Here is a 27,439-nt window from a genome sequence, read left to right as displayed (position 1 = left end):
AATGTCTTTTCATGGTGTTCTAACACTGTACTGCTTACTGCAAGTAAATTACCTCAGTTTCTTCACTGTGAAACATTTCTCCAATACAAAACTAGCTTAGTTTTATTAAACGTATCAGTTACCTACACATAGATGTTATATTCTGATTCTATTTTTTACACAGATGGAGTCCTGACATTGTTATCTCCTTCAGCAGTGAGTGGGGCATGTTTCACACAGAGGTCAAATCTAAAAGTATGAAACCAGGGGACAGCTATATTGCAGCCAAATTTCCTCACTTCTTAGAACCTAGTTTCTCAGCTTTTTAACAGGGAACGTATTACTATTTAATATTTGAGGAGAGGTATTCAGCATTTTTAATGTATATTTCAAGTTTAATCCTAATAAGCTAAGACAGTAAGTAGTTTGGAAATTGCCATAGAATGAATATTGTGTCCTCCCAATATACATAAATTGAAACCTCTTCCACAGTGTGATGTTATTTGGAGGTAGGGTCTTCAGGAGGTGATTAGGGCAAAGCCCTGGTGAATGGGATTGTTGTTTTGTCCCTAAGTCATGTCTAACTCTTTGGTGACCCCATGGACTGTAGGCCGCCAGGCTCCTCTGTCCATGGGATTGCCCAAACAAGAATACTGGAGTGGGTTGCCATTTCCTTCTCCAGGGGATCTTCCTGACCCAGGGATCAAACTTGCATTGGCAGGCAGATTCTTTACCACTGAGCCACCAGGGAAGCCATGAATGGGATTCAGTTCAGTTCAGTCACTCAGTCATGTCCGACTCTTTGCAACCCCATGAATTGCAGCACGCCAGGCCTCCCTGTCCATCACTAACTCCCGGAGTTTACTCAAACTCATGTCCATCGAGTTGGTGATGCCATCCAGCCATCTCATCCTCTGTCGTCCCCTTCTCCTCTTGTCCCCAATCCCTCCCAGCATCAGAGTCTTTTCCAATGAGTCAACTCTTCACATGAAGTGGCTAAAGTATTCGAGTTTCCGCTTTAGCATCATTCCTTCCAAAGAAATCCCAGGGCTGATCTCCTTCAGAATGGACTGGTTGGATCTCCTTGCAGTCCAAGGGACTCTCAAGAGTCTTCTCCAACACCACAGTTCAAAAGCATCAATTCTTCAGCGCTCAGCTTTCTTCACAGTCCAACTCTCACATCCATACATGACCACTGGAAAAACCATAGCCTTGACTCGACGGACCTTTGTTGGCAAAGTAATATCTCTGCTTTTTAATATGCTATCTAGGTTGGTCATAACTTTCCTTCCAAGGAATAAGCATCTTTTAATTTAGTGCCTTACAAAAGAGACCCTTTGTCCCTCAGTGAGCTCCCTCTGCTTACCCTTTCTGCCATGTAAGATTACAGCAAAAGGATAGCCATCTATGAGCCAGGAAGCAATCTCTCATTGGACACCAAATCTACTGGCATCTTGATCTTGGACTTCCAGCCTACAGAACTGTGTGAAATGAACTTTTGTTATTAAAGCCACTCAGTCTTTGGTATTTCTGTCTTGGAAGACCAAATGGACTGAGATATAAATAAACTTTATCTGTTCATGCGAAGAAGGATCATAAGATGCTATATATGACTTCAATATTCAACAAATATTTATTGATAATGTACCATGTAACAGCCATTCTTTTAAGTGCTGGAGACATAGCTATTAACAAAGCAAACATTACTTATAAAGCTCACATTACTAAATGATTTTATTTAATGTCTATTTTGTCCTGAGGTCTTGAATACAGATTCCAGCTGTTAATTTGTACTGCTAGTCTTTAAAAAGTACATATACACTATCTCTTCTAATGTAATTATAAGGCTCCCATATTGCCTGATTTTTCAACAGTATAATAACCATAACTGGTATCAATACCCATTTAGAATTACATTAGCAGCAATGATTTTACAGTCCCTAAATGGATATAATCAACAAAGGAAAAATATTTACTAAACATTAGTTAGTCTGGAGACATAGAGGATACCTTACTATTCATATAATGACAGACTTTACTTACAGACAATTTGAAAGAAATGCCACTCTCTTTATTCAAACGGTACAATAGTGCTATTAAAACAAGACATTTGTCTTCGAATGTGCCTTCTTTATCACTACTAACCACAGGCTCATTAGTTCCAACACTGTGAATAGGTTTTCACTAACCCATTCCATTTAATTAGTACACCAGATAATATATAAGAGCACACTTCGTACTGCAGCTAATAGTAGATAATGGTTCTTAAAAAGAGAGAGTAATTGCTTACACTTTGATGGCTACACAGAAGAAAAAATACATATACATACACACACATTATATAAACATATAATACATATTTTAATATATATGCATTTAAAGTCATTGAAAAATGTCAAAACACAGCTCTCTTACAAGAAGCAAAGGCCATAATCATCCTCTAGAAATGAAGGACAGTCACAGATTAGGATAAATCATTGCCACACACAAAGAGCAAACATGTCCAAAGAAGTTTTATCCTTTTTCTGCCTCAATCACAATAAATATCCCCTGGCATTAGCTGGCCTGGGGATCATTTCATACTTCTTAATGAAGTGTTCAACTCCAAATATTTAAGCAATATGCTATGACATTTCCTTGTAATGTAGGCTGATATTCTGTCAGTTTACTTTAAATATGAAATTGAATCAATATTGAAATCATATTCCTAACAGAAAAGGAAGGTATGTTTCTTGCTGTGGTAGTGTTCATTTTACACATTAAAGGATTTAAGTTAACTCCTCTGCTAAATTCACTAACTCCTTAAATCTATTCTCAATCTGCATCTATAGGCAGTTACAGAAATCACCAGGATATATTGGCAACAGAGAATTCTCACATTCAATGAACCTCAACTAAGTAGCAGCTGTATGCCAGGATACCAGGTCTTGGCATTAGGACTCCACCCAGGCCTCAAGCTGCTGATGACTTTAGCAGAAAAAAAAAAACAGATAAGGGGGCTTGTGAAGAACTAGGAAATAGTTTGGCTGTCAAAGAATTAGGCTTTGAAATCAACAGAGGGCCACATATTTGAACAGTTTCCTGTAGTACCACATGAATATTGAAGCAACAGGTAAGTTATCAGATCAGAAATATGTAAAATCCTCTTAAAATGGTCCAAAGGCTCCTAGGCTTTAAATATATGATTGATTTAAGATACAGTGAGAGAATCAAAATCTTACATGAGTGTCTGGAATTAGACCGCTAACATTAAATTAATGGTTCTAACAAATCAATGTCTGAAGCATTTCAGGAAGAGACTGATTTTGAGTGTACCACCTACCGTCCCAGAACAGGTTCATATAGGCCTCATTGAATTTGGATTAGGTATAAACATATGTGGCTCAACTAGTGGCTCTACTAGTAAAGAATCTGCCTGCTATGCAGGAGACCTGGGTTTGATTCCTGGGTTGGGAAGAGCCACTGGAGAAGAGAATGGCTACCCATTCCAGTATTCTGGCCTGGAGAATTTCATGGATTGTATAGTCTATGGGGTCGCAAAGAGTTGGACAAAACTGAGTGACTTACATTTCACTTCCATTCATTAACACAGGTAAAGCTACAACACCTAGGATGGAAGAAGGACAAAGGATGCTTGTGCTCACAGAATAAGAGAGAAAGACAGAAAATTCAGAGGCAAATGCTTTCTGTCTTGTACTTTGAGGAACCATGAGATTTCAGAGTTTGGGGCTCTATCTCTCAGTCAAAAATGTAATGTGGTTGTTTATTTTGGAAAAGAACTCATAGAAATAGATTATTACTGACAAGGACTGATCTTTATTTTCACCAAAAGGTATAATCGAGAACTTTCACATTCAAGCAATCTCTACTAAGTAGTAACCTATTGAATCAGAAGTAGAACCAATTTCTATTTGGCTGGTTTTGGTAAGAGTCACATGTGGAAATCCAAAACTGTTTAGACAAATTCATACCTTGCAAACCTGGCCAGTTGTCTAGCTAACTTGCCTATGGTTTAGCTCTGCCTATAGGGAGAAGAAACAAATTGGCCAGGCAGTTGCAATAATCTGATCTGCATGATAACCAGATTTCTCATTTTCAATAAATATGTCAATATTCCAGCTTTTAGATTAGTCTTGTGAGTTTCTCAGCATGAAGCCACAGCATCCCCACATCTAGCTATTCTGAGACTCTGATGAAACAAAGGTCTTGGTCCTGTAGAGCCAACTCTAGTCTAGGATAAAATTATCAATCAGATGAGTCCTGGTAATAGCCTGCTTTGAATAACATGACTCCTCAAACTCTGACCATAGCGAATTGGACCAAGGTTTGCTGTCCAAACTCTAGCAGGCTGTAAATAGCTTTGTCTCATGAAGTGGGTGAAAAAATACAGGGTCTGTTAGGGGGTTTTTTTGTTGTTTTTTTTTTTTTAAGGAAATATAGACATAACTTGAAGGAGTCAGTGGATATATGGACAGATAACACTGGAAATATACAAAGATTCCAGAGGCAACAGAGATAACAAGACAGCAGAATTCATAATTTGAATCCATAACGTAAAGAGGAGAGCAGAGAGATCACTGGTCGTGACTGGCAGAGAGAGTTGCTAAGGCCCCCTGACACTGGAGAGGATGCCTGTAGCTGTGGTGTCCTGCACAGCTCCCAGGTCTCCTCAGGGCCTGTCTGCAGTAGTGGAAACAGTTCCTTGCCTCATTTACTTCTGCATCTCCCAGAAACACCCACTAAACAAGATTGCTAATAATGTTTTATTCCTTGCAACATGGAAGAGTCTAACATCATAATTTTTTTAAGAAATATTAAAATATAGACCTCCTCACACAAACAGCTTTTTGATTTCCACAAGGCTATTTTTAAAAGATGGTAAAACGGTTTCCTATGTTCCTGAGTTAATGTATTATTAAAAGAAACCCTTTCTTGAATGAAAAATTCTTCAGTATTTTCTTAGCTGAGCCAATAAACATATTTTTTACAAATATATGATTGAATAAATCAAAATGTTCAGAAGTATTTCTCATAAATAGAAAATCATTACTTGTTAGATGTTCTGAAAACAGAAAAATAATCCAACTGAATCATTTTCTAGTCTATGACATAGAAGATACTTGATAGTGTTGCTGTTGATTCAATACAGTTTATATCATTTCTCAGGTTCAATAATTTGATACAAGTATAATCATTAGGCTCAATTTATTCCTATCCTTACATAAAACTTCTATTCTCACTTCTGTCACCAATTGAATCTGTCTCCAATTGAAGAAATACATATTCCTTTAAACATTAAATAAAAGCCTAATCTGTACATGCTGCACTAACCACTAGCCTCAACCCAAAATATAGGAAGAGAAGTCCCTCCAGTTAAAATAAAATTCACGTTTTTTAAACAAAACTTAACCACAGCTAAGAAAATTCGCTGAATAGGTACTAACTTTAGAGACTATACTACATAGTAACATAGACTGTCTATGAAAGTATTTTTTTCAAATTGGTGAAGCTCCGTGGCAATTCAGGTTATGTATGATGAAACAGGAAACTGATAGAAAGAGGAAATGTGGACTAGAGTTCAACTGGAAAAACTTCCCGGTGAATATGAGTGTTGAGTTGGGCTTGGCCTAAAGGCAGAATTAGAATGGCAGAGCAGAGGAGAGACCATCTCAGGCCACGTGAAGTGGGGTCAGGAAAAGGCTTTACCCAAGTACAGGGGTCAGGATGAAGGGAAAAGGGAAACAACACAAGCCAGGAGGTGGGATTCATTGGTGAAACATCTAGCACATAATGCAGAAGTGCCTGAACCAGTAAGAACTGTGTATCTTAAGGAGGAAATCATCCTAATATAATTGGTTTCAGGAGGAGAGAGACTTTCAGGAGGAGAGATATTGCCAGCAGCAGGACCTACTAGGAGATAACTGAAAAAATCTAAGTTCAACATGACAGTTATCAGACTACAGTCAGTTGGAATATTACTGTTCAGTGGCTGAGTCATGTCCAACTCTTTGCAATCCCATGGACTGCAACATGCAAGGCTTCCCTGTCCTTCACTGTCTCCCAGAGTTTGCTCAAACTCATGTCCATTGAATCGGTGATGCCATCCAACAATCTCATTCTCTGTATCCCCCTTCTCTTCCTGCCCTCAAACTTTCCCAGCATCAGGGTCTTTTCCAATGAGTTGGCTCTTTGCATCAGATGAAATATGGCAAAGGGCAAGTTGAACAGACACATAAGTGACTGGGTATTAATGGAATATGAGAGACGGGGAAAAAATTGAAGATAAAGATTAACCAGCCTCTTAGACCTATGTCATAAGTGTTTGGAAGTGAGAGTGGAAAGTGAGGGAGATGAAGTGTTGGGGTGAGGATATTATAATTTTGAAATCATCAGAAAGTTATCCTGGGGGCACTGGACAGAAGAGAGAACAGTGTGTCTGTCGTTTGTCCTTCCTACCCAGCAATCACATGAATTCAGAGTCATTTTGAGATGCTCACTGACTGGCTATATACAAGCAAGTACCTGCATTATTTGGTAATTTAGTAAGGCACAAGCTCTCATCTATATAACCAATAAGCAGCATATAGAACAGGTCTAGAAAATATCAGAAAAGTCATGTGCCAAAGCATGGTAAGTACATGTATTAATAAGAGAAGCGTGGACACAGGCATCCCCTCAAATAACTAAGAGGACGTGACTCAAATAACAACAATGAATTTCTAAAGACGTTAGAACAGTGTGCTCAAAACATTACCCCAACCCTCCTTAAAGAAACTTTGACTAGCACTTACCATTATTTTTGGCAGTTAGTTTCTCTGAGCCAGATTTCCCAGTCAATCTCCATAGTGCTTGCCCCAGGTTCTCCCATCTTCTCCAGCATCTACTTGGCCTCATGCTCTGACACCCCCTTAGTCTTTGAAACTGGGATCACTGTGTTCCCCCGTGTTTGGTCTTGTCCCAGACTCTGAATCTGGTGCTATCTTAAAAGTAGGTAGAATTTAAAGAGTTCTATACTGATCCTTTTGTGGCTTAGCACTATAGCTCAACTGTAGTGCTCATATTGTTTTGACATCATACACAGAGGATAGTTCAATAAGAGGATATTTGCCTTTTCCTGTGGGACCAGTCACCCAAGCCAGGTCACTTAGTCTGAGGTTTTGTCCTCTCCTCCCCTTTGAAATTCTTCAGAGTTCTAAGTTCTGCTCTGACCACAGATTAGTATATCTGAGTCTCCAGTTATTTGTGTGGTGTTCTGGTAAGCTTGTCAATCCCAAATATGCCATCCATACAGATAGATGGGTGAAACAGTTCGCTTTGTGAAGGTACTACTCAAACAGGACTGCCCTAACTTTCAGTGAAAGAAAGTGAAAGTGAAGTCACTCAGTCATGTCCAACTCTTTGCAACCCCATGGACTGTAGCCCCCCAGGCCCCTCCATCCATGGGATTCTCCAGGCAAGAATAGTGGAGTGGGTTGCCATTTCCTTTTCCGGGGGATCTTCCAGACCCAGGGATCGAACCCTGGTCTTCCGCATTGCAGGCAGACGCTTTAATCTCTGAGCCACCAGGGAAGCCCTAACTTTCAGTAGCATCATCTAAATTAAACTTGATTTAATCTAGAATCAAAACTACTTGAGTCAGAAAACAGTATGACTTAATAAAATCCATACTCACATCATGGAAGGACTATATAAATTTATAACTGTATTTTGGTAGAATTAAAAGTATAAACACAAATCTTCAAATATCTGAAGAACTGGTTTCTTTTTATAATTCAGTGTACCCTACCCTAAATGATTTAAATTTAACTAATCCTCAGAAATCTTCTTTTGATTAAGTAAATCAAATCTGAATGTTTTTCACCATGAAAAACATCATTCTAAAAAATCTATTTATAAGTTTTGTGCCTTGGATATTATGGCCACTTTCTTTAAAAAAAAGTTTCTCTTTTTAATCAGTAAAAATAATATCCAGCAAAGAAAACCTACCCATCAAAAGTAAACAAATCTGGCTCAGTTTTGTTTCAACTCCTATATCAAAGCCAGAGTAGAGACATTATGTATTTGGGTAATCTGTACTCAAATAAGGGCTGAGTTATAATTTAGGGAAGTTTTACCTTTAGTCTAGCTTCAATTTTGTTCTGTTTTGTTTTTATGTTTGTTGTGAGGGGGCCATGGTATTTAAAATTGCCCAAGTGGTTCTGGGCTTACCCCTTCTTTGCCAAGGAGCCTGAGAATAAGATCAGGGAAAATGCAAGGCAATAGAAATAAAACAAAAATAAACAAATGAGGCCTAGTCAAACTTACAAGCTTTTGCACAGCAAAGGAAATCATAAACAAAATGAAAAAACATATGGAATAGGAGAAAATATTTGCAAATGATGCAACCAACAAGAGCTTAATCTCCAAAATATACAAGCAGCTCATACAACTCAACAACAACAATAACAAAAACCCAAACAACCCACTTGAAAAATGGTCAGAAGACCTAAATAGACATCTATCCAAAGAAGAAATACAGATAGCCAAAAGACTCATGAAAAGATGCTCAACATCACTAACTGTCAGAGAAATGCAAATCATAACTACAATGAGGTATCACTTCACACCAGTCAAAATGGCTTTAAAAAGTCTACAAATAACAAATGTGGAGAGGGTGTGGAGAAAATACAACACTCTTACACTGTTCAGTTCAGTTCAGTCACTCAGTCGTGTCTGACTCTTTGAGACCGCACAGTCTGCAACATGCCAGGCTTCCCTGTCCATCATCAATTCCCAGAGCCTGCTCAAACTCATGTCCATTGAGTCAGTGATGCCATCCAACCATATTATCCTCTGTCATCCCCTTCTCCTCCTGCCTTCAGTCTTTCCCAGCATCAGGGTCTTTTCCAATGTGTCAGTTCTTCACATCAGGTGGCCAAAGTATTGGAGTTTCAGCTTCAGCATCAGTCTTTCCAGTGAATACTCAGGACTGATCTCCTTCAGAATGGACTGTTTGGACCTCCTTGCAGTCCAAGGGACTCTCAAGAGTCTTCTCCAACACCACAGTTCAAAAGCATCAATTCTTTGGCACTCAGCTTTCTTTATAGTCCAGCTTTCACATCCAAACATGACCATTGGAAAAACCATAGCTTTGACTAGATGGACCTTTGTTGGCAAAGTACTATTGGTGAGTTATAAATTGGTGCAGCCACTATGGAGAAGACTATGGAGGTTCCTTACAAAACTAAAAATAGAGTTGCCATATGATCCAGGAATCCTACTCCTGGGCATACACCCAGACAAAAGTATAATTCAAAAAGATACATGTACCCCTATGTTCATAGCAGCACTATTTACAGCAGCCATAACATGGAAACAACCTAAATGTCCATCCACAGATGAACAGATACAAGAGATATAGCATATATATGTGATTGAATATTAATCATCCATAAAAAAGAAAGAAATAATGCCATTTGTAGCAACATGAATTGACCTAGAGAAGGAAATCAAAGAAAGACAAATATCATATGATATCACTTATATATGGAATAGAATCTAAAATATTACACAAATGAATATATCTACAAGACAAGAACAAACTCACAGATATAAAGAGCAGACTTGTTGCCAAGGGGGAGGCTGGGTAAGGGAATGGAAGATTGGGCATTTGGGATTAGCAGGGATGAACTACTATATGTAGAATGGGTAAACAACAAAACTATACTGTGTAGCACAGGGAAGTATATTCAATATTCTGTGACAAACCATAATGGAAAAGAATATGAAAAAGAATATATATTATGTGTAACTGGGTCACTTTGCTGTACAGAAGACATTAACACAACATTATTAATCTACAATACTTCAATTAAAAAAAAAAAAAAGACCAGGGAAAGTGGCTTTGCTGCCCCTACTCAAGGGAGGTGCCTGATTGCCTATGAACCTTTCCAGCTAATAGTCTTCACTGACTGGCAGGCTGAGGGGAGCACTCAAGGGAGCACTAAGCCTTTCTTACCCAAGGCGCAGCCAGCTGATGTGGACTGTGCCCATCTCCAGCACTGCCACGCATCCTACCCTACTGAAGCTACACTGATGAGAGGTATACGTGCTTCTTTCACTGAGGAATCAGACAAGCGTCTCAAAGCAAACCAGAAAAAGAAGCCTGGGAACTGGGGCTCTATTTCTAGCCCATTTCCTCAGAGAAACCCAAGGAAATTCCAAGAAGTGAGAATTTAGGCCTTGGGCAGTTGCCACACATAGATACTCCCTTCTGACTAATTCTCTCATCATCCCAACTCTCCCATGGCATATCCTCTCAGCCTATCTGGAAGCCACTGTCTCTTAGCCAGCATTCCACCTCCCTCCTCCAAAGAGCCCCTCCCTCAACCATTTAAGCAAGGCTAACCCTCTATTCCAATTGGTTTCTGAAAATTCCAATAGTTTCTGTTTCAACTGAAGTTCATGAAGTTTTTATCTTGCCAATAGCTCCTGCAGGCTTCAAAAGGATGGATGAGCTCGGAGCTGTAATTGTGTGAAGAAAAACAGTATAGAGCTTGATTTCGGTTGGCTCTCCAGAAGTGAAATGAGAGGTTGAATATAAAAACATATCGTGAGCAGCTCAGACACAAAAAGAGAATTCTGACCCACCATCTGCAGCAACCACCGACACATGGTCTACAGCAACCAGCCCTGGAAGCCAGACTTGCAAGAGGTCAGATCACCAGCTCCAGCCACCAATCCAAGAAACCAAACAGCAACTCCTGCAACAATTAGCCCAAATAGCCATAATTTGATTAATAACTGATGTATCCCTTAATTTTTGTCCCCCTTCTACCTTGGGACCAACCACAAAAAGCCAAACATGTAACCCAAACCAATCACATAGGCTGCCCTGCTTCTAGTCAGCCCACCCAAGCTTCCCCAGGCCAACAATCTCAATTCAGGGGATATTGGGTATATTTGAAGCTTTCTTTTTTATCACTGTAAAGTTTTCCCACTCCTCTGCCTACCTTTGACTTTCTGCCAAAACGGAAGAGATGGTAGCTGACTTCCATAAGCTCTGAATAAATAGGCTTTGCTTGTTCCCATTTGGTTGGTCTTCATTTATTTCCACAGAAGCCTGGTGCTAAGTTCCTCCCTGACTAAAGGCAAGCACATCTCATCACAGCAGGAATTAATTCATTATTAGTTAATCAATTAATTAATTATCCTAGGGAGGCTCAGTCCACCATTCTCACATGAAGGAAACATGTTTCTCATATTAGATGCTTTTAAAGCTTCCTCTTGAGAACCTTGAGAAATAACTGACATTATTTGCTAAAGAAACATTGACTCCTACTTGTTCCTGCTTTTACCACCAGGAGCCCATACCTTAGCTGAGAATGGCTCTGTCTGAGTCAACCAGGATAGATGTGCAATCTTCCAATAGATTATTTATGATCTTAGTTGGGGGAGGGTCATTTTGTTCCATCTCACTACATTTAATTTGCTTTTCCCCAATTTGAAAGCAAAAGATTTTTTGAAAGTCATACAAACCAACATAACAAAGGACATGCTGTATAAGATACTGCCTTTAGAAAGAGCCCAAGGAGAAGAAAAATCTGAAAGAAAAGTCTTTACCTAAAAGAAAATCTCACACACAGAGATTGTTTTATCAGTTATTTCCATTATCATGAAACGGGAGTAATGGGGACATGATTCAAGTATTTTAAGGGTTTCTTTAAATTGTTGAAACCATGTGGCAAACCAGAAAATAAAAGACCAAAACATTTATAAGGGAATGTTTTTTATATTTATTGATTTAAACAGAGATGTGTAAATCTTTAATTTATTTAAATTATATGTGGAGGTAGAAGCCTCAGATTGAGCATAAATTTTACAACCACTGTGATACAGTATTTGGAAAACAGAAGAGCCTACAGATTATGTATTTGCATGAGAAATTGAAGACGTTTCCAAAGACCAAACAAACAAAAATATTCTGAAAGAGGAAATTATATCAGGCTTGACCCAATAGCACCATCCCAGTCACCAAAAGGGAGGAGCAACAGGGTTAGATTTGCTGTGCATAGAACTGACTGGCAAATGAATACTAAATGAGCTTTTTATTCTCATAAATCCCCAAAACTTTAAGTACTAGTACACCAGGAGGACAGAGACCACTTCATCATGGCCCTGCGTGGGGAGGGTTCTTCACTCTGAGTGCCGCCAGCGCAGGGCAGGAAGCAACCAAGAGGCATGGTCTTCCCCACTGGCAGCAGCAGCAGCACACCCACAGCAGTCAGGTTCCCCAGTGACCCTGCACTAAGCATTAGAGCAGCAGAAGACACTCTGTTTACAGATGACTGGAAACGACATCCTTGGCTAATCAGCATCAGCTCCATCATCAATGCTCGACACCCATGGAAGGGATAAGCAGAGCTTCCCAGAGAGCAGAGGCCATGGAGGAGGACTGGTCATACTGTCCGCACTACACAGAGAAACATGTGAGAAAGAAGCAAAAAAATAAATGCAGAAATTTTTGAGTGGGGCTAGAGTCCCCAAATAAGAGGGAAAGATGAGAAGCAGAAGAATGTTATTTATCATCATTCATATGATTCCATTTTTCTTCAGAATGATGTGTGGTTTGCAGAAACACTAGTTTACAGGTATATAATTTTCTTTTCAGAAATGCTATTCTGAAAATTTTTAAATGATGTGTTTTCTATTTCTCTCATTCCATTCATCATCACTTTGAAACATGATTTCTCTGCCATCATGACCCCAAAGAAAATGCCTTCAGACTGGACGAGGACATAAAGGAAAAAACCTCTATTTTTCCTGAAAACCTCTATTTTTCTGAAAAGCAGAGGAGAGAGAGTTAAGGACGATGAGGCAGGTAGGCACAGATGTCCTACTTCCAGGTCCAGGTAAAAACCCTGAAGGACAGTAGTGGCGGTGAGATGGGGAGAACACAAGGACTTCCAGGCAGCAGTTGGCCTCCTCAGGGATGGCCCAGGAAAACCTGCCCACTTCTAGGAGTAGCTGACATGTGACCCAGCGCCACATCCAGAGTGCGCAGGAGTACACTGGCTAATGGAGAGGGCGTGGCAGATGAGCCTGAGGTTCTGCTCTGGGTTTTCCACTGCCTTTGCATGGCTTCAGGGACTTGTGGAGGCCTGCATGTCTGCTAGGGAGCAGGCAGAGATGCAGAGGCACTAAAAGAACTGCCAAGAAAAGGGCCAGAGTCACAGACTTCAGTGGTGATAGCACACATTTCCAAGAGTCCAGGGGTCAGATGCACCTCAGTGCTCACCAGGCCGATCAGAACAGAGGAAATGCAGCGGATGCTTGGCAGAAAATGAACCTCTCCACCCTGACAGCACAAGAAGGCATTAAGGCCCTCCTTACATAAAGCAAGATGCCATCTCAGAAGGTACAGAGCAAGAGAAAAGCTGCAAACCAAGCATTTACCTGAGAGAATGCCAGGCGAGAGAGATGATTAAGGAGTCAGAGGAATTATTTTGCAACTTCAGAATTCTTTCCTACCAGTCCCCCACCACACCCCACTGAGAAACCTAAGAGAGAAGCCTCACGAGGAAATTATATCCATTGCAGAAAAGACAAAAGTTCCATCTTACTTTCACATCCCAGTTAACCCCATATATGTCTATGCTATAATAGGATTCCCTCAAAATGTTTCAGTATTTTAAAACATGTCTTCAGTCATAGAGTTTATGAGAGGAAATGCAATTGACATGGAGCGAGGAAAAGAAAGCTCATGAGACAAATGGACAAAGACTGTTTGGGAAAATTTCCTGTTTGGTAGAGAATAGCCAAGGGACTTTGATAGGAGGTCGAAGGTGAGGGCACAGAGAACACTGAAGAGAACTCCACACCGAGGTGGGTGATCACACAGCACAGGACAGCTTGTCAAAGAGAGGATTCATGACGGGCATGAAGAATACACTGGGACAGCAGGAGGTGTCGGCGTTAATTATGACACATCTATAACTGATGGAGATACCGGCATTTTCAAAATGTGTTTCCAAAGTTTGATGAATCGACGCCTTTACCTTCAAATGACAGCGAGGAAAATGGTGAGGCATTTTTTTTTGTATGCCGCATGCTAAACTTTAAAATTCAGTATTATTCCAGAATCATATTTTATTGATTCCTATGGAGTTTAAGGTAAATGAGTTGTCTAAAAAACAGAAACATGACAGAAATATCATTCTAACTTATTACAGATAGTGTATGGAGTTATTTACAATAAAGAAGGTGTGTGTTTCCAGGAAGAGCCTGGAATTTTGTCGATGCAATTTTTCACAATACTGCACTAGCTTTGATGTAGATGAGTGGAATTACAAAGATGTTGTCTCTGGAGGGGCACACAGAGATCTGGAAGAGCTCTCCAAAATATCTCCTAAAAATATACCTAATCTCCAAACGTCACACCATTATCTACATTACTCTTAAATAGTAAGGTTCTTAAAATTTTTAGTTTAAATCTACACTGGGTTCATTCCTTGCTAGGCAGCAATTCTAAGCACTCCTGATAAAGTGGGGAACAGACCCCTGGAATGGGGGTTTACACGAGAAGCTCTCAAAGGGAGAGTGAGTCAGGCAAACACCACTAAGCCAGAGACAAACCCCATTCAAGGCAGACAACTGAGGATCCTGTGTACACGCTAGGTCACTTGGTTTTCCCCTTCACCCTAAGTAGGGAGGAAGTAGAAATAAAAGTGAAAGATCTGTCCTGCTAAAGACCATTAAAGCAGAACTCGATAGAAACCATCTGATTGGAACAATAATTGCACAAAGAGAGAAAAGCATTCTCCCTGACACAGGAACTGGAATCATTAGAAATCTGGAGAAGACAGAGCACGCTTAGCCCCTGAAAAGCCCCAATGCCTTAGCAGAAGCAGAACACCATGGCCCTGGCAGAAGTGGCAGTGATCTGCAGGTGGCGCCTCAGTGCCGGACAGGGGAGACAGTGATGCAGGGAGTAAGAGCTATCCAACAGGGGGCATGAGCAAAGGCGTCGGGACCAGAGACGCCACATGACCACTGTCTGGCCTTGATCATGATCACAGCTGAAACATGTCAAGGACTTCCAGATATAACCACTTTGGGGAGGGAAAAGAAATTTGCAGAAGACAGAGCTCCTGAATGAGCAGACAGACACAAAAGATACACAGCACGGGTTATTACTGTTAACACCACCCTGAATGTAGGATTAGGTGAGTCTAGCTGGATAACACAAATTACATAGATGTCCAAGGTAAGTTTCCCCACAATCATCCTCAGACTTCCAGGAATTCATAACCTGGGGCCAAGGACCTTGGAACAATGCATTTTTAAAAATAAAACCATAATTTTTCAAAATTCTATGTATGTATCTTTATGGATATTTTTCTAACAAAAATATTCATAACTTCTGTCTGCTTCTCAAAGGGCTATATGACATTCCCCACCCCCCAAACTGAGAACCTGGAGTCTTTCTTGCTGTATCACATTTCCTAGGATGCAGCAGAGATGGGAAAGGCCTCTTTACTGTCCACTTTGAGAGCTTTGGAGTGGACAGAAAATAGCTTTCAAAGCTCTGTGATTAAGGGTACCTTTGACCTTCAGGATCTTTGCCCCTGCAATGTCAGAAACTCCCATCCAAGTGATGGTGTCATGCTTTCTTTCCTCCATCCTACAGACGTGGAGCACACAGCTGAGCCATCCAAGAGCCCCTGTACTGGGCTGACTCTACTCAAAAGATTCTCATAAGATCCAGGGTGACAGTGCAAGTTGCAAAAATATAGCCCATTTGCACATCATTTATAAACCTTTCATAAGAATTTCCCCCCAACAGCCCACTGAAAATTGTAAAAGCCAGAGCTGAGTGAAGACTGTAAAATCAGGCTCTGTATATTTAGCAACAAGCACTGTCTGGATAGAGAGATAAGATATTGGACCTGCTCTGGTGGACATTCTTTATAGGCAAGGAGACAAAAATGTAATTTTTTAGTTTTATGGTCACAGCAGCTTTAGCTGATAGCAGAGAAGAATCACATTTTCTTGTTGAGATCTGTAGACATTTTATATATGTCTTGGAACTAAAAAGAAAATAAAAAAAGCCTAAAGTCATGATTAAACATCAGAAGATTAACAGACATTTTTCTCTTTTTAGTGACTACATTCCAGCACTGTTGTGCTGGGGCATTGTAATGACAAATCCAATCAAATATGAAAAAGTTGCCAGTCTATAAACTTAGTCCAGCACCACCGACCTTGTAGGTAATTCAGTTCTGGTCAGATAATTGCCAGGAGAACAAATTATAAATATAGGCCATTGCTACTATAAGCAAAATCCACTGCAAAAGCAGTTAGTTCTGAAATAAATTGCCTATGGAAGCTACCAGATCCCCAAGGTCTTTCCATTGTATTCAATAGTTAAGATTCTAACATGAGCAGTAAATCAAAAATTCTAGTTTCCAGGGATTCTTTCCTAAGAACTTTAAAAAGTGTCTTAAAATGTATTTTACTATGCATATTAAAGCCTAAAATAGAATTGGTCACTTCAAAAATTATTTCCCTGTGATCTATAGCATTGAGATAATCCAGCAAATTATGGTGACATATAAGGACATATTTATACTAAAAACGGAATTTTTCAAAGGACATTTCTTCTGATAAATTTGTCTTTTAGTGACAATAATTACTTATTTCAGAGATACTTAACCACTAATAGTGGGATAATCTCAAGATACAACTGCACATTTTTAGAAATTTAAGCCAAAATTAATCAATCTATCTAATTTAACTAAGGGGAGAAGAAATATTCTCTCAAGACCACACTTTCTTATGAGCCTATAAGTTTAAGGTGGCAGTATAATTGGAAAGAAATTTATTAAAGGGCCGGAAATTACCCTCAAATTAAAACATTTACAGCCTAAAGCTGTAATTAGAGCAAAGGTGAAGGCAAGAGATTCACAAAGAAATCTTGGCTGCTCCTGACTGCTCCTTGGATGCCATCTTTGCTAATTCATTATCTTGTTTCCATGGTTAATTACGGGGGCTCCCCAAGGTGTGATAATTACTTTTCTGCTTCTTTTTCCCTTTCCTCTATTTTATTCATTAACTTTCATGACTTGAACAATTCACATAGAAATTGAGCTAACATTGATAGATGCCCCAGATTGTAAAGCACCATGCTAGGCACTTTTAGAGTTAATTGTAAGCCTACGTGAAATGCCTAATTCCTCTGATTATTCCTTTCCACCAAACAGTTCCATGTGACTTCCTTAGCTCTATCAAGAGGAAGACAATGGGAAGTCAAGAGGCAGGGGTCTATTATTGATGAGGGCAAGTTATTAGATCTCTCCCAGTCTCACTCAGTAAAAAAAAGATGTTGAACTAGATCAAAAGTTGTAAAACTGATCCATTGGCAAACCCAGCCTTCAGACATATTTGTTTGGCCTGCACCATTATTTATAATCTGAAAGGGTATATAAAAATCTGGATTTCTATCTTCTCTTGAAAAAGTAGAAGACCTAAGCCTGATTTCTTTGACGGCAATAACTGGCTGCAGTCAAGCGGTAGCTGCCCCTTTAGATTATCCCCTACAATTTCCAAAATCCCTTGTCGTGTTACAAGTGTTCCCCTTTACTTATTTACTTTATATGACTTGCCTGTCAACCAGATGGTCAACCTCAACACTAAAGTGCACTGGTTTTACTTCTAAATATTACTCATTGTTGACTTTATTTCAGGCTTTCTTCCCACCCTGAAAATACCTCCAGTACCATAAGTATACATTTGAAACCTACCACAAATTTTTCAGAGTTATTATAAATAAATTCATATCTTTTATTGTGGGCAATCCATCCCTTTGTAAAATCTGTTTGACCACTTTTGTCATATCTAAACTCCCAATACTTTAAAATATCTTTACATTCTTCCCTACTTTACTCATAACCCCTTCTAAGAAATGACAGTTTCCATCTCCTTATACCCAGTTCATTACACTCAAGGCCAATATTCTTATTAAGACTCTTTCTTACCAATTCTTAAATTGAAAATAAAAACAACCATAATCCTTAACACTCTATAAAGCTTCTAATAACTTAGTGCATCTCCTAACAAGCAACCACAGGTTTCAAGGATTTTTGTAGCAGAATGCAAGTTGCTATCCTAGAGCCATTCTCTCCTCTTTCCTTAGTTACCTGGGATGGCAATGCAAACAGTTAAAAGACCACATTGCATAGAAACTCTTAGAGCAAAGTATGGCCATGTGATTAAGCTCTGCCCAATGAGACAAGCAGAAGTCCTACATGGAAATTCTGGGGAAACTGCTTAAAACCAACTTCATTGGAAGAAAAGTTCCCCCTTTTGCCTCTTTTCCTACTTCTAGACTGCAAAACAGATTTGATGACCAGAGTTTCAGGAGCCATTTTGGACCAAGAGGTAATACTTCTGAGAATGAAAGCTATGACACCAGATGAGAAGAATTATAGGAGCTTGGGTTCCTGATGACCATAAAGCATTGTACTAGTGTTACTGTGTCACATTAACATACTAATGTTTGTTTAATATTATTAAGTCTAATATTATTTAATTAATAATGTTTAATATTATTAAGTCTAATCTTTCTGATTAGCAGCTGAATCGAATTCTAAAAATCAAAGGTGGACTACCTTCTCCAGCTGACTCATTTTCCTAGTAATCCCTTATATTTTTCTCTACTTAAATCATGATGACACTTCTTTTTTCAAAACTGTTCATATTTCAGCTCTTCTATGAAGACTATCCAATTTGAGAGTATCAAGCCCTTGTCATCCCTCCTATCCCAGAACTCTCTTTGTCCCTCATATTTCAAGTTTCTTTCCTAGCTATTTCCTCAGCACTGAGGTCAAAATGTTTTACATAAATGGATCAGAATCAAAGAATAGGGAGACCCTCATAGAAAGGTGGAGAAGGAAATGGCAACCCACTCCAGTGTTCTTGCCTGGAGAATCCCATGGACGGGGAAGCCTGGTAGGCTGCAGTCCACAGGGTCACACAGAGTTGGACACTACTGAAGTGTCTTAGCAGCAGCAGCAGTAGAAAGGAAGAGAAGAAGAGTTGGAATCAATCTGGGAAAGAAAGGGCCAAGAAAGGAGAAAACATCAGTTGTTTCCCAATTAGCTGTGGAGCATTTGGTTTGGTTTTCACTCATGAAGTGTCTGCTTCCCCTCAGCACAGAGTGAGTCATAAAAAAAAAAAAAAGAAGAAGAAGACTTTGGGGAAAGCTCCAATTAAGAAGGTATACTGGGTTAGTCACTCAGTCACTCTTTGCAACCCTATGGACTGTAGCCCACAAGGCTTCTCCGTCCATGGGATTCTCCAGGCAACAATACTGGAGTAGGTGGCCGTTCCCTTCTCCAGGGGATCTTCCCAACCCAGGGATCAAATGCCAGGTCTCCTGTACTGCAGACAGATTGCTTACCATCTGAGCCACCAGGGGTAAAAGAGCTACTGAATACCACAAGTGAAAGTTAAGTACTATTGCTAAATGGCTGAAGGTTGGCCCTGAGCTTGAAACACAGATTGGGCTTCAACACAACACCCAGAACCAACCACCATTCTCACACAGTCCATAGTCTATAGAAGAAGATCCTAGGCATATTACTGATCTCAAAATGTGTTATCTGAACCCCATTTCTCAGGTCATCTTTAATTTCTCAGAAAACCACAAGATGCATGGTAGTAGGAATACTGGGCTCTATTACCTCTAACTACCTCTTCACTTTCCCTGCCATTCTGATCCCATTATAGTAAAATCTATTACAGAAAACTCTTTCATCATCTCTTCCCTTTATGAGCAGTTATCTTGTTACTTGCCAGCCAAGCAGAATGTCACAAAGATCACAATCAGAGAAAATAAAATGATATAACAATATCCACGATAGAAAAAGAAAAACTAATGGGCAACTGACCTTAATATATTTGTGCACCCAGGGGTCAGATATGTGAAATTCCTTGAAGCCTCCCCACTTTTAAAGTTATTGAAGAGATCACTTATTTGTTGAATCATTAAGCTTTCCTAAAATACTCAAGGGGAAAAGCACAGTTATTATATATCTTAGAACTTCATCCAGACTATAAAAAAGCATCAGGATTGAACACGAAACATAAGGATGTTCCAACAGGGTATGAACCCCGCACAGAAAACATGAAGGTGGGTGAAGTCAACCAAATACCCAGGCAACAGGTAATATCAAGAAGGATGTGTTACCAAGTAGCCAAGTCCAAGCACTAGAGTGAAATGCTCAGTTAGTTTTCTTTTTTAATTCAAGATACTGAAAATCCAAGACAAACTTGTTAAAACAAAGCAGAGAAGAAACTGACTCAGATTAGGGTTAAGACATAGATGGTTCAGATATCTACACATAACAGAATCACTTTGCTGCATACAAGAAACTAATACAGTGTTGTAAACCAACTATACTTCAATAAAATAAGAGTAATAAAGACATGGATTCTTGGAAGGAGTTAAATGAATCCTTGTTGTGAATTCAAATTCACAAGATGCTCTGCCTCTGTCACCTCTACTCAGCCCTCCTCTTCTCTGTGTATATTAGCTACATTTTTTAACACAGTCACCTTCAAAGGCCCATAAATGGTTGCTGCAGCTCCATACCACACAATTCCTTACAACTTAGCTTGCAAGAACTAAAGCCTATGTTTCTTGATAGAATCTACAAAAGAGCTTTTATTCTCACTCTGATGGAACCTGCATGAGTCACATGCCTAGCCTTAAACCCATGTAAAGGGCTAGCAAATATGAATGACTTAAGACAAGGTTATGCCACAGAAACTGTGAAGTAATAAATATGTGTTGTTTGAAGTCAGAAAAAAAACTGGGTCATCTATGCCACCTCTGTGACTGGGGAAGGCATGGCTCCTAGAGCAGTTTGGGATGTGGTTACCAAAGAAGGCATAATGGATAAATGATAGCTATAAATACTCACTGCACAAGCATGTTGGACTCTGATTCTGGAAGTATGCATATGTAAGAAACAAAGATAGGGGCACCGAGAAAAAAACAGGAGAGAAGAATCATTTTATCAAAATTGTTAATCCTAGTTATTATAAAAGGTGCACAGGTCAATAGAAAAGTAACAGAAAGCAGAAATCTGGGTAAAACTCCCTAACTCCCACAGGCTAAGGTCAAGATTTGTCTTAGATCCTGGTCAGAGTATGGCTGTCTCACATCATTCATGGCAACAGAAACACCTCGGAGGCAGCTGCTGCTACTGCTGCTAAGTCGCTTTAGTCATGTCCAACTCTGTGCGACCCTATAGACGGCAGCCCCCCAGGCTCCCCCATCCCTGGGATTCTCCAGGCAAGAACACTGGAGTGGGTTGCGATTTCCTTCTCCAATGCATGAAACTGAAAAGTGAAAGTGAATTCGCTCAGTCATGTCCCACTCTTAGCGACCCCATGGACTGCAGCCCACCAGGCTCCTCCGTCCATGGGATTTTCCAGGCAAGAGTACTGGAGTGGGTTGCCATTGCCTGACATTGTTCTGCTGAAGAACGAAAGGGGGCTTGAGCTGGATCCAGAGTAAGAAAGATTAGCTTCACCTAATTCACTTAAACTCATGGTCTTTGCATTTCCTTGGCAATGATGAGGATGAGAAGAAAGTGCCTAGCTGCTTAGTTTTCATGACCCACGGAACAGTCCTTCTGAAGAAATCAATGGTTGCATCTAAGGTCTTGAAATTGTCAAAACTATGCAAACTTGGCCCAAACTGCAAAAAAGTGACTAAAGAAATTAGGCCAAGTGGCTAGAAAAGCAACTGAAGGCCTTGATTTGGATTCTGAACTTGTTTCTTATCTCAACTCCTATCAAAAGATGCAATTCAAAAGCCTGAGAGAGAAGGGCACTCAGTGAAAGCCCTTGTGTGTCAGCTGGGGGCTGCCTAACAGATGATGACAGCCTGACGCCTCTCCTGGAGAGCATCGTGACAGGTCTGGATACTTGAAATTATCAGCTGCCAGAGGCGAGGTTCCGAGCAGCTATTGCCAGGCATGGACAAAATGGAGACTCACGTGAGCAGGCAGCCTGCAAAACCCCAAGAGCAGCAACTGAATGGGCAAGGAAAGCGGGGTGTTGTGTCCTGATCCTGATTGCTACACAAAGCTAAAATCTAGCATAAGCAAGCACATACCTACTACCAGTGCAGCTTGAAAGGGAAATTGTTTTCCAGGGCTCTTCTAACTGCACTTCTGTCCTTGCTGGGTCAGACATTCCCACTCTCCCTCCATCAAGCCAGGTCCTTGTTCTGCCAGGTCACTGCTGACTGTACTTCTCCCACAGTTCTACACGGAAGGTCTGAATCCCATCCTAATACAGAAATTTTCAATTTAATATTCTCATTCTAAAAAGTTTGGTTTTAGATCCCAAGATTGGTTTGAGAAATAGAGTGCTGCTGCTAAGTCACTTCAGTCGTGTCCAACTCTGTGTGACCCCATAGACGGCAGCCACCAGGCTCCCCCATCCCTGGGGTTCTCCAGGCAAGAACACTGGAGTGGGTTGCCATTGCCTTCTCCAATGCATGACAGTGAAAAGTGAAAGTGAAGTTGCTCAGTCGTATCCGACTCCCAGCGACCCCATGGACTGCAGCCTACCAGGCTCCTCCATCCATGGGATTTTCCAGGCAAGAGTACTGGAGTGGGATGCCATTGCCTTCTCCGTAGAAATAGAGTAGGCTTATTCTAAATCTTGTGGCTTAGCTGGTAAAGAATCCTCCTGCAATGCAGGAGACCTGGGTTCGATCCCTGGGTTGGGAAGATCCCCTGGAGAAGGGAAAGGCTACCCATTCCAGTATTCTGGCCTAGAGAATTACATGGACTATACAGTCCATGGGGTCTCAAAGAATCAGGCATGACTGAGTAATTTTCACATTCTAAATCTGAACATATGTCATAGTAGAATGTTCCACAATTCCTTGTCCAAATATTCATTTCTTGTCAAGCTTAATGTTGGATTCTGTTCCCAAAATTCCTTTGCCAATTCAAATTATTTAGTATGTACCTTGATTAAAGCATCAGAGTATGTATTGACACTTAATATGAGTGTGTTTGTGTGTTATGGCACCAAATAGGTAACATATCCATTCAAGACAAACAGAAAATTAATATTTGCACCTGCATAACAACTGGAGAAGTGCCAGATACTTTTCTTTCTCATTGTGGTTGTTGTTCAGTCACTAAGTCATGTCCAACTCTACAACCCCATGGGCTGCAGCTTGCCAGGCATCCCTGTCCATCATTAACTCATGAGCTTGCTTGCTCAAACTCATGTTCATTGAGTTGGTGATCCTCACTCCTTCAGTCAGTTCAGTTGCTCAGTCGTGTCTGACTCTTTGCGACCCCATGGACTGTAACACGCCAGGCTTCCCTGTCCATCACTAACTCCTGGAGTTTGCTCAAACTCATGTCCATTGAGTCAGCAATGCCATCCAACCATCTCATCCTCTGTCATCCCCTTCTCCTCCTGCCTTCAATCTCTCCCAGCATCAGCGTCTTTTCCAATGTATCAGTTCTTCGCATAAGGTGGCCAAAGTATTGGAGTTTCAGCTTCAGCATCAGTCCTTCCAGTGTATTCAGGACTGATTTTCTTTAGGATTGACTGGCTGGATCTCCTTGCAGTCCAAGGGACTCTCAGGAGTCTTTTCCAACACCACAGTTCAAAAGCATCAGTTCTTCAGTGCTTAGCTTTCTTTATAGTCCAACTCTCACATCCATACACAACTACTGGAAAAACCATAGCTTTGACTAGACAGACCTTTGTTGGTAAAGTAATGTCTCTGCTTTTCAATATGATGTCTAGGTTGGTCATAGCTCCTTACCTAAAGCTATATTCATGACCACTGTGTGTATTTCCTTTCCTATTCTGAGCTCTGGAATTAGTCCCCTTTTCTGACAAGATAACTGTCATAAGCTTGTGCATCAAATCACTTTTGCCATCATCCCACCCCAACCCCACTCAAGAAGGCAGGCTTCTGAGAACCATAAACAAGCTTCTCTCTGGACATTTCATTATTTTGTTCCACCTGCCTGTCAATATATTTTTTACCCCCCTTTAGACTAGCATGAGGCCTCTGACTTGCTAAGAAACCTCCTGTTCCCACCTGCCAATTTCTAAATGTTATGGGACATTATGTTCCATCCACCTGGCTAGACCTTTCCTGCTTCCCTGAAGCTTGGTCAGGGCCTGCCCTCCATATGGCCATGAACACTGTCTTTCTTGGCCACTTCACTATGTACAGTTCTGGCCTATATATAACACATAATCAATAATGGTATTTGTTTTGTTTTTATATCCTCAAATAGTTGAAAATAAGGAAATGATCACATTACTATAAGCCTGGATCTATGCAGTACCTCTGAACACCTGAAAGTAAGTTTTCTTCTTTAGACCATATAAAATATATTATTATTATTATTTATTCTTATCCAAACACTAATTGTTCCAGCATGCGGATCAGTTTCTCAAGTTTGCCACTGAAAACACCCTTACTTCAGAGAAGAATACATTCATAACTTCATGGGACAGTTTTACCCACTCCAGTATTCTTACCTGGATAATCGCCATGGACAGAGGAGCCAGGTGGGCTACAGTCCATGGGGTCGCAAAGAGTCAGACATGACTGAGTGACTAAGCACATAAACTGTAATGTCTTTTAATTCTGTTTTGTTTTGTTTTAATTTATCTTTGGCCACACCATGCAGTTTGCAGGATCTTAGTTCCTTAATCAGAGATTGAACCTGAGCCCTGGGAAGCACCATGTCCTAACTGGATCACCAGGGAATTCCTAAACTCTATCTAATGTTTTAGCTCATAAGTAAATACAAGTTTAGCTTATGCCTCCTTATAAAAATTATATATATATATATATATATATATATAGTACATAAAATGCTTCATATACATTCTACTTTCACATACATCCGTATTCTGTCAGCATGTACTCACAACCTAGTCTGATAATGCATGTAGACCAAGATTAATATTCTTTTCAGAAGAAAATGTTAAGATCTATTGCTGCTACTGCTGCTAAGTCACTTCAGTCGTATCCGACTCTGTGCGACCCCATAGACGGCAGCCCACCAGGCTCCTCTGTCCCTGGGGCTCTCCAGGCAAGAACACTGGAGCGGGTTGCCATTTCCTTCTCCAATGCATGCATGCATGCTAAGTCGCTTCAGTCATGTCTGACTCTGTGCGACCCTATGGACAGCAGCCCACCAGGCCCCTCTGTCCACAGGATTCTCTAGGCAAGAATACTGGAGTGAGTTGCCATTCCCTTCTCCATAAGATCTATTGGACTGAATACAAATATGACTGAGAAAGTCCACCTCCTTTAGCTTTCTTAAAAATCTACCTTATTTTGTCTTTCTCCATGTCCCCCATGAAACTGGATAGCTATGCTTGCAAAGAATGTCATGAAGTTACAAAGTTTTTATTTTTCCTCCAAAAGGAAAGTATCACTTCCCAGCTATCTCATATAAGATGAAACACATGAGGTGATTTTTATTCCTAACTCTACTGAAAATACATTTAATCTAGGTACTGACTTTGCTGTACATTCATATCTATAATTAGTAATATCAGTACATGTTTTTTTCTACCTTTTTTATTTTACTCTTTCTTTACTTTTCAGAGGAAAAAAAATTAGCATAACATATTTGAAAGAAAAGTCGACTTTTTTGACTTAGATTAAGACACTGTTGTGCCCATTAATAAAGAAAACCATATATCAATTAAGATCTTCAAGTAGATAATATAGTCCAAAAATGTTACTTTAATGAGAGGTTGATGGCCTTTTACCCAGAAGACTTAAAACAAGACAAACACAAATTGGCCTGGGAGCACAGTCCTTTAAAAATGAAACAGTAAAGTTCACAAAACAATAGTACTTGTTACAATGTGGTAGAGAGGGAAGAAAGGATAGGGATCAGAATAGTAGATTTCACTATCTGAAGATCATAGTCCTAGAGGAGTCCTCAGGTCCTTGTTGATCTCACCGTGTCTTCAAGTATTAGACACAATTCCCTTTGCAGAAAACAGGGAAAGGGAAGAATAAAGGCCTCTTTGAAAAGCAGTGATAAAGAGGTCCCTGGAGGATTTCTGAGCTCTTGAAACAATCTTCATGGCAACAGCTTGACTCTGTTTCCTGCTACAGTGAAGGTTGCTGGAATATGAATTAGGGGCAAAGCTTTGGGGCTATTTGCAAGTTCATGTTAAAATTTGATTTCCCAAACTCAGGAATACAGTTGATTCAGAATTAAATCTAAGCAACACTTTAAAATTGCCCTACAAAGAACCTCAGCACATTAAATAAGCACCAACTAACTTTGCTCTTATAAGCGGTCTTAGGGGGAAAACTTGGGGAGGATTCCATCATTCTCATGTTAAAGACCCAGAAATGTCTGCAGAAAACTGTATCTCACCAATAGTCATAATATCTCACAATGTCATAAAAAACTATGTATGGAAATTGCTTCTCAGGTCAATATACAACCATCCATATTACACCTCTTCACATTTATTTTTAAATTGTAATAAATCTAGTTACTATTTACTAGTCATAAATCTATTTACTATTATAACATCTCTTTCCCATGCCAAATCATTGCATGTCTTTCTTCAACAAGAGTACATACTCTAAAACAAATAAAAAACCAATAAGCCCTAAATATAGACAATGGGGAGGGGGAATGTATAAAACAGAAAATGACTAAAATAGGCACCTTGTATAAAATATGTAACATAGATACTTATTACCTGTATCTGTCTTAGAGCACTTTGGATATATGTGTTCACAATCTCTTATTTCCTCAGTTTCCATCAACTGTAACATTAACTAAACATTTTTGAAGATCAAATACTAAATCATAATCCCTTTATTCTTCTGTATGAAAATGAGTTTGATTTTCTTATTTAGCAAATTTAAGATTGATGGTATTAAGTTCAAATGGTTCATCTGTACTTCCCATTTAATTAAATTTGTTGGGTTATTGAAATTCTTTATTGAATTAGTGACTGAAAGTTAAATAGCTTCTCTTGCATGTCACCTGGAAGTTGGTGATAGGGGCATGTATACAGTGATAGTCCTTTATGGCATGAATTGTTCCCATAAGCACTTTCTAGCTTGGGAAAAAATAAAAATAAAGGAAGCTTTATCTCAAAGAGTGGTAGTTTCCACTATATAACCTTACTACCTACAATTTGACAGTGATCAGCATTCGTGTTCTGCTCCAGTGCTGTGCCACGCTATGATATTTTCAAAGGCATTTACATAACACACAGTGCTGCCAGCACCCGTAACGTAGCTGAGCACCCATGAGATGGGCTGACACTTTCTGTGCACAGGCAAGTATCTACGTGTACATGAAACCCATCCTAAATTTCCATCCTCTTATTGTTGGTTATCTGGTTTCTTTTGTTATTAATCTAATAG

At 39.8% G+C, this 27,439-nt stretch overlaps 1 protein-coding gene and 1 long non-coding RNA gene across 28 annotated transcripts in view; both read right to left on the bottom strand.

Moving 5' to 3' along the window:
* LOC147369033 (uncharacterized) overlaps nucleotides 1–27,439 on the bottom strand; it is a 1,040,253-nt gene that overhangs the window by 848,310 nt on the left and 164,504 nt on the right. The gene's annotated exons all lie outside the window — the stretch shown is intronic.
* On the bottom strand, nucleotides 1,594–11,303 carry LOC147369034 (uncharacterized). Its single transcript, XR_015167217.1, has 2 exons — nucleotides 10,971–11,303; nucleotides 1,594–10,721 (listed from the first exon to the last, which is right to left on the bottom strand). It is a non-coding gene; the product is annotated as an uncharacterized LOC147369034 (long non-coding RNA).

The sequence above is a fragment of the Bos grunniens genome, chromosome 7, assembly GCF_055505025.1.
Source record: "Bos grunniens cultivar Pamir isolate PY7600 chromosome 7, Bosgru_T2T1.0, whole genome shotgun sequence".
Classification (NCBI taxonomy): Eukaryota; Metazoa; Chordata; class Mammalia; order Artiodactyla; family Bovidae; genus Bos; species Bos grunniens.
The sequence above is the reverse complement of the archived record's forward strand: the minus strand, read 5'-3'. Positions and strand labels throughout refer to the sequence as shown.